Source organism: Cupressus sempervirens, chromosome 6 (assembly GCF_028749045.1).
Source record: "Cupressus sempervirens isolate cs-2001-9-10 chromosome 6, ASM2874904v1, whole genome shotgun sequence".
Classification (NCBI taxonomy): domain Eukaryota; kingdom Viridiplantae; phylum Streptophyta; class Pinopsida; order Cupressales; family Cupressaceae; genus Cupressus; species Cupressus sempervirens.
Window position 1 is genome coordinate 401,488,199 of NC_143123.1, and position 6,675 is coordinate 401,494,873.

The 6,675-nt window shown below is 31.8% G+C and overlaps 2 pseudogenes; both read right to left on the reverse strand.

Moving 5' to 3' along the window:
* Positions 1-3,690: 3,690 nt before the first annotated feature.
* On the reverse strand, positions 3,691-4,495 carry LOC149552755 (uncharacterized; annotated as a pseudogene).
* Positions 4,496-4,548: 53 nt separating this feature from the next.
* LOC149552756 (potassium channel KAT1 pseudogene) lies at positions 4,549-6,310 on the reverse strand (annotated as a pseudogene).
* Positions 6,311-6,675: the final 365 nt, after the last annotated feature.

Genomic DNA, 6,675 nt, shown 5'->3' on the forward strand with positions numbered 1-6,675 from the left:
CTTGTACCATAACAACCTTATCCAAAATAACTGATAATGCTCCTGTAGGATCATTCTTGTATGCTACTTTTGGAATGGGCTTAAATTCAAGTTGTTTTACTTCGTTACTAACCAACTGAACTTCATGACTCTCTAAACCCTTGGTGGTTCTTGACCCAGATGCCATTGTTTTCCAAACTAGGGTTTATAATTCAAACAAGTTTATAAGTCCTATGTAGCTCAACACTTAAGTAAAATACCTTAAATTAATGAAATTTGTCTGGAATCGCTGTTGAAATCTTTTACGAATGGCTTCTAAGCTGTTCTTGATCTTCTCCGCTCCTTTTTTGGCTTTGCTTCTTGTTCAAATGGTGAGAAAATGATTGAAAATCAGATTTATGTACCCCTCAAAATAGAGTAATAAATGCTTAGTACGCTGCCAACTATCTACTTAGCTCTTGAAAGGTTTCGTCATAACTCGACTCCTATTGATATTTCATAGCTCGACATCAGCTATTAACTCGGTCATTGTTAGAAACTCGGCTCCTGAAGAAAATTTTGACATATTTTCACAAAGTTCTCAATTTTGACTTAGCATCTTTATTTATGCTGATTTTGTTTTTGTAGCTTTTATATGTCTTGGGATTGATTTATGATGTAACTTGGTTTATCAATCCCTCACACTTATTCTTTACTTAATTTGATGAAGTGTGATCACTTCACCTATTAGGTGAAGTGATCTCTATATTTGATGTGCTAGACTCATCTTTCTTCCTCCATATCTTATTCATTTCACTTCTGATATGTCCAACATCTATCTTTGCCTTTCCATTGCTGAACTTAGAACTTGATGCCTTTGACCTTGTTGGGTAATTCCTGTTGACATGGCCAGTTTTTAAGCAACTGAAACATGTGGTTTGACTCAACCATCTTTTTTAGTTCCCTCTAAAATGTGTTCTTATGCAATTATGTGGGATATGTCCATATTATTGACAATAGTGACAACTATTCTTGGTGTTGTAATCCCAAAATTCATGGTTTGATGTCTTTGCTGGTTGATTTACTGTCCACATAGGTTTTGATTTGCATTGAAATGTCCTATGTCCATATTTTTTGCAATTATAACAATGTCCATCAAATCTTTGAGTCCTTGTAACATTGGATTTGCAATTTTGAGTCATATGTCCTTGCATGTTGCACTTGTGACAAAAAATTTTGGGTATTTTTGATTGATTGAATCTTCTACTCCTACACACATTAGCTATATGTCCCTTCTTATTATAGAAATGACAAGTGGGTTTTGAATTCTTACCTTTATCACTTCTTTGTTTAGCACTCTTTGATGATTCTCCAACTTCAGTGCTATTGTATCCTAGTCCTGATGTATCATGGGTAGATTTTGGTGATTTTAGCAACTATTCAAAATATTTGATTGCTTCACTTGATTTGTTGAAATTCTCTGCTACCTCTTTTTCCCTGTTCAATTCATTCTGCATTTGTTCATTTTGCATCTTCAAGGTAGAGATCTCAATATACTTTACATTAAGTTCATGATGAAGGTTCATCATTTGCACAAATCCCAAAGCAAGAGAGGCCACTTTAATTTTGGACTTGACTTGTTTGGAAAAGTCTATGCTATAACCAGAGTTTTGGTCGCTTTTGGAGTTAGGATTTCAACTCTTTCTTGATCTCAAATTCTCGTACGATTAGGGTCCATCTTTTGATAAAGATCCCCTTTATTTTTTCTCCTACATATTTCATGTGACCACCTAATCCTTACTTATATATTTTATTTCAACTTTTAACATTCATGATATCACACCATTCTAAAAATTTTCTGTATAACTAGCACTTGCATTGGAAGGAGGGTGCAATGGTTACACTATTTATTTAGTAAAATATATACTTTGTAAAATACTTGTCTTATTTGTAACCTTCAACCTAACTATATCTAAGAATATTTTTGTTTTCTTCTTTCATTAATCACACTATTTATAGGCACACCTTACCTCTCATGAATAGATGTTTGAGAGTATCATATAAGTTGTAGATTCACAACATATTTTTGATGCACCTAAAGAGTGTAGGGTTGTAACTATATTCATATAGAAACACTGAGCATGTCCACATAACCACAACATGTCTAATTGGCATATACCTATGTATGACTTGTACAAATGAAGTACATACAACCCCCATCCATTAATCAACACACACACACACACACACACAAAACTTAAAATGCTAGGATGTGTCTATAACACATCAAGTTCATTGATTTAAAGAGCTTATTTGAAAAATCTTTTCTTGTACACTTAATTTAAAATGAGATGTTTCTTGTATTCAAGTTGGTTAAGAATTCAAATATGACTTGATCCCATCCTCACCATCCTTAGAGTTGAAAGTTGGTTACAAAGAGATGTTTTTCTATATTAAAATTGGCAAATCATTTTAACATGAGTTAATCCTCTAAATTTTATGAATGAGTTTTTTTTGGTATTAAAATTAATAAATAATTTAAACATGATTTGATTGTGTCCTCACTATGCCAAGAGTCAAAATTTCATTTATATCTTTTCAATTCAAAAGTTTAGAAATAAATATAAAAAATATATTACATGATAAGCTTCACACATATTTGATTTTATTAACAAAACATTAAATCAAATCCAAGGTTTTGAAAATGGGAAGAATTATTACTTCAAACAATATGATGTTTTACTATAATAAGAAGTCAATCAATAACAATTATCTTAATCAAATTATATCAAACACAAAATTGTATATCTTTATTTTATTTTTATTAATTCTTTTGAATATTTTGAACATAAATACTATATTTTCTTTATCCATACAATCTAAATGTAAATTTTACTTAAATAAATCATTTAAACTACTTGACCTCATAAACATTATTAATAGAAATTTAGACTCATTTTATATGACATAAGAATAGAATAGACCTACATAAATTGCTAAAACTCTCCTATATTATAAAATATTTAAAATTTGATGATTAAACATGATAAAAATAATAAAAAGTATATTATATAAAGTGTATAATTGATTTTATCTAAACTATTAAATCAAATACAAGGTTTTCAGAAGAGAAAGGAAAGCTTAACTAGTCTACTATTACTTCAAACAATTTGATAGTTTATTATAATGATAAATCAATCAAATAATTGAGATGATCAAGTTTATCAAAACCTAAATTAAATTCTAAATTATATCCTATGTACATCTAAGGTAGCCCCTAAAGAGATTCTTCCTCTTTAGAAGACAATGTTTTATTTTCTGATCTTTTCCATAGCTTTGGGCATTTGGATTTGGATCTGAAGATCCAGAGTGAAAATTGCATGTGGATCTAAATCTGTGGCCCTTGATCGATTCTACTCTGGAGCTCACCAAAAATTTCCATGGGATTCTTCAGATTCAGATTTTCCTTAACACGTGGCTTTATTTGCATGGTTATTTGGATTCTCTTTGCTTATTTGGATGATCTTTCATCATCTTCCAAGTAGATTAATTCATCTGGTCTTCAATTGTTTTCTTTTACTCACTTTGATTTAGGGTTGGACCTCAAATTGGAGCCTTTGTTATGGGTGGTTGTTCTCAAAACCTTTATGTAAAACTATTTCTTGATGTGCAAGACACTTTGAGCAATATTCTATAACATTGAACCTGAGATCTGGTTTGAAACCGATGAGATTAGGCCATGATTCTCAAAAGTTCCCGAATTAAGTCTGGTAAAAGTATCAACTCCCTTGACTAATTGCTTATTTTCCAATAGATTGGGTGATCATTGTAAATTGTTACTCTTGTAGGAAGTGAAGAATTTTTTTACAATGATTTTGTGCCATCTATAATATTTCCACCAAAGCTGAGGTTATTGTGCGATTGCATTGTGACTATACTAAATAATGAATTTGGGAAATTGTTAACCCTTTTTCTCCTTTGACTTCCAGAAGTCCCCTGAGGGAAACTGGGTTTTCAAAATGATGAAAACTAATTTCCATAGAAAGATCTGAAGGTTTAGTGATCTCTCTATGATTTCTCTCATCTATGTAGGATGAAAAGTTCTACATAATATTTAATGGGTATATAAAGATGTCAATTAGTTTTCTAAGATTTTTCTTAGAATAATGCCACTAGGTCTTCTTGCCCTAGCTTTTCAAAAATGGTCATGGCCGTGGAACCATTACAATCCACTTTTTTCATGACTTCTTCTTTCTCTAATAGACCTTTGACCATATTGATGGACCCCTAATTAGTGGCAAGACGAAGAGATGTAGATCCCTTCTCATTTGGTTCATTTACACCTTCTTCATATCTTTGCAAATGTTTGAGCATTTCCATGTCACCCATTTATAGAGAAATTAATATTAAATTGATAACATCACTAGACTTAAGATTTTATCTCTTCTCCCATAGTAAATTTGGTATCAACTTCCTTCTTCATCTATTTTAGATTGGCAGAATTTGGTCGAGGATTTGTTGTTTACATCTGCGCCATACTCTAAATAAAGGAGCACATAGTCTTTGAATCCCTAAATCTTATTGTTCAGCTCATGCCATGCACAAATTTTTCATGTTCCCTATCATGTATGCAGTCAATCTATGACTAAATAGCATGCAGAAGATGTCAAACACCATCTCCCTTGTGTAATGAGCATGTAGGTCTCCATACCTAATAGTTGTAAGAGTAGTTATGGACCAGTAAATTGCAGCAACATGGCAAGTCCAGGGATCATTTTTTTTGGAAACTCAAAATTATAGCACCAATCCAAGTCCTCCTCTTGTCAAGATATCAAGCTTCCATAAGGTAATTGGAGCACCCAGCATAGTACACTATAGATAGAGTGACACACTAATTTTGTAGAGTGTGTCCAAAAATAGTTAATCAGATAGCTTTCTCAAGCCTTGCAAAAATAGCACCAACCCTCCTTAAACAGAAAAGCTAGAGCATATTAATAATGCCAAAAGATAAGTTTGTTTGAGATTGGAGATGGAACTAATTTCCTCAAACAATATTGTTGAAGAAATTTCAAAAAGAAGCCATGTGCAAATCTACCTTTTGAAAATATTCTTGTGATCATCCTCTAATAGGTATGTTATTTTGTTGAGAAAGCTGACAAAAGGGTCGTGATTATATCCATTGAGAAAAATATTTTGACTGGAAGGTCGACACAGAATAGTGGCTAACTTGGTGAATCAATAAAATAAAATAGAGATGGTGAAACCCATGCTAGTAAATAACCAGTAATATCAATAATGTTTCCCATGCCCTACATTATTTAACAAAATTTAACTTTTCAAATATTTTTGCACATGGGTTAACAGTCACTTTGTCAGAACATTTGGCATTCATGACTTATGGAATTACTCTTATAGCCCATTGGTATTTAATGGTTTCTGCAGAGTCTGTTGTATGAATGTTTGGAAATTTTCATAGATAAGATTCAAGATTCAAGATTCCACATGAACAAAGAAAATCATTTGAATAGTGAAGATTTGAATTTCTATCAAAGAACATTGGGCTATCTATAATTATGTTGATTAAAGTTTTGTAGTTTCACTTAGTTTGTCTTATACTTTTAACCTATTTCAGAAACATGTTGTGTCTACCAAATAGAATTTTCATCCCTCTTTATCAAACTATGCCTGAATAGAAACTCGTATTACAGCTCGGTCAGGACTAGTTAGCACAGACTCTTCCATCAATCATGAACTTATAGTGTTGATTTTCCAACATTTGGGTGCCCCACAATTATTACTTGTAAAGGAAACTTGTCATTCCCATCCTTATTTGTATTTTCCTCATTCTAAACAAATTTTTTTATGGTGAACACAATACAGTTGAGGTACCTAAAGCAAGGGTACTATCAACTAAAGAGAATAATTTAATTCCTATGATTTGTGCCATAGTATCCTCCAATTAAGGATAGAGAGACTCAAAGTTCAGCCACACCCTCTCAAATTTTAGTGGATATTGGAACAGGTTCCTAAAATCTAAGCAATGAGTTTATTCCATAGATTCCATCACAATACCACTCCTATCATCATAAATTTATTCATCTCTATTTATTGCTACAATAGTCACTAGGTGTTAAAAGAAATGAATTTTAATTGAAATTTTTAAAATCACTAAAGGACTTGAAGCTTCATTTATCTTTCCTAGAAGCAAGTTACTATGAGAGGCATTGTGCAGAGTAGAAACAAGAAAATGAGTACCAAGTGAAACATCTGATTTCTAAGTAGCTTCTGCTACACCTGATGCAAACGCTACATCAATAGTATTAGCAACATAATAACTGTCAAGCCCTCCCATTATCCACTCTACCACCTTCTTGACCTATACTTCTTGTAATAGATGCACCTACAACAGCAAAAAATCATTCATAATTCAAATTTACTTTTCTATTTCAAATCTTCAATGACAGGATTGATGATGAATACCATGTGGTTGAAGAAAAATATGAAATATAAACTATATTAATCTGATAATTCGCTATCAATACCTTTGACTATATCTTCTAGTATGCATTTCAAACCACATTTTTAGTGTTGAAAAATAGTATTATTTTAACAATTATATCTATCTAAGTATTTGAAAGGTGGGGTTACTGCCTAAATTATGGAGAATTAATCTTTGATTCTTAGTTTGATGCATCCCTAGTTCACCATTGTCATGCA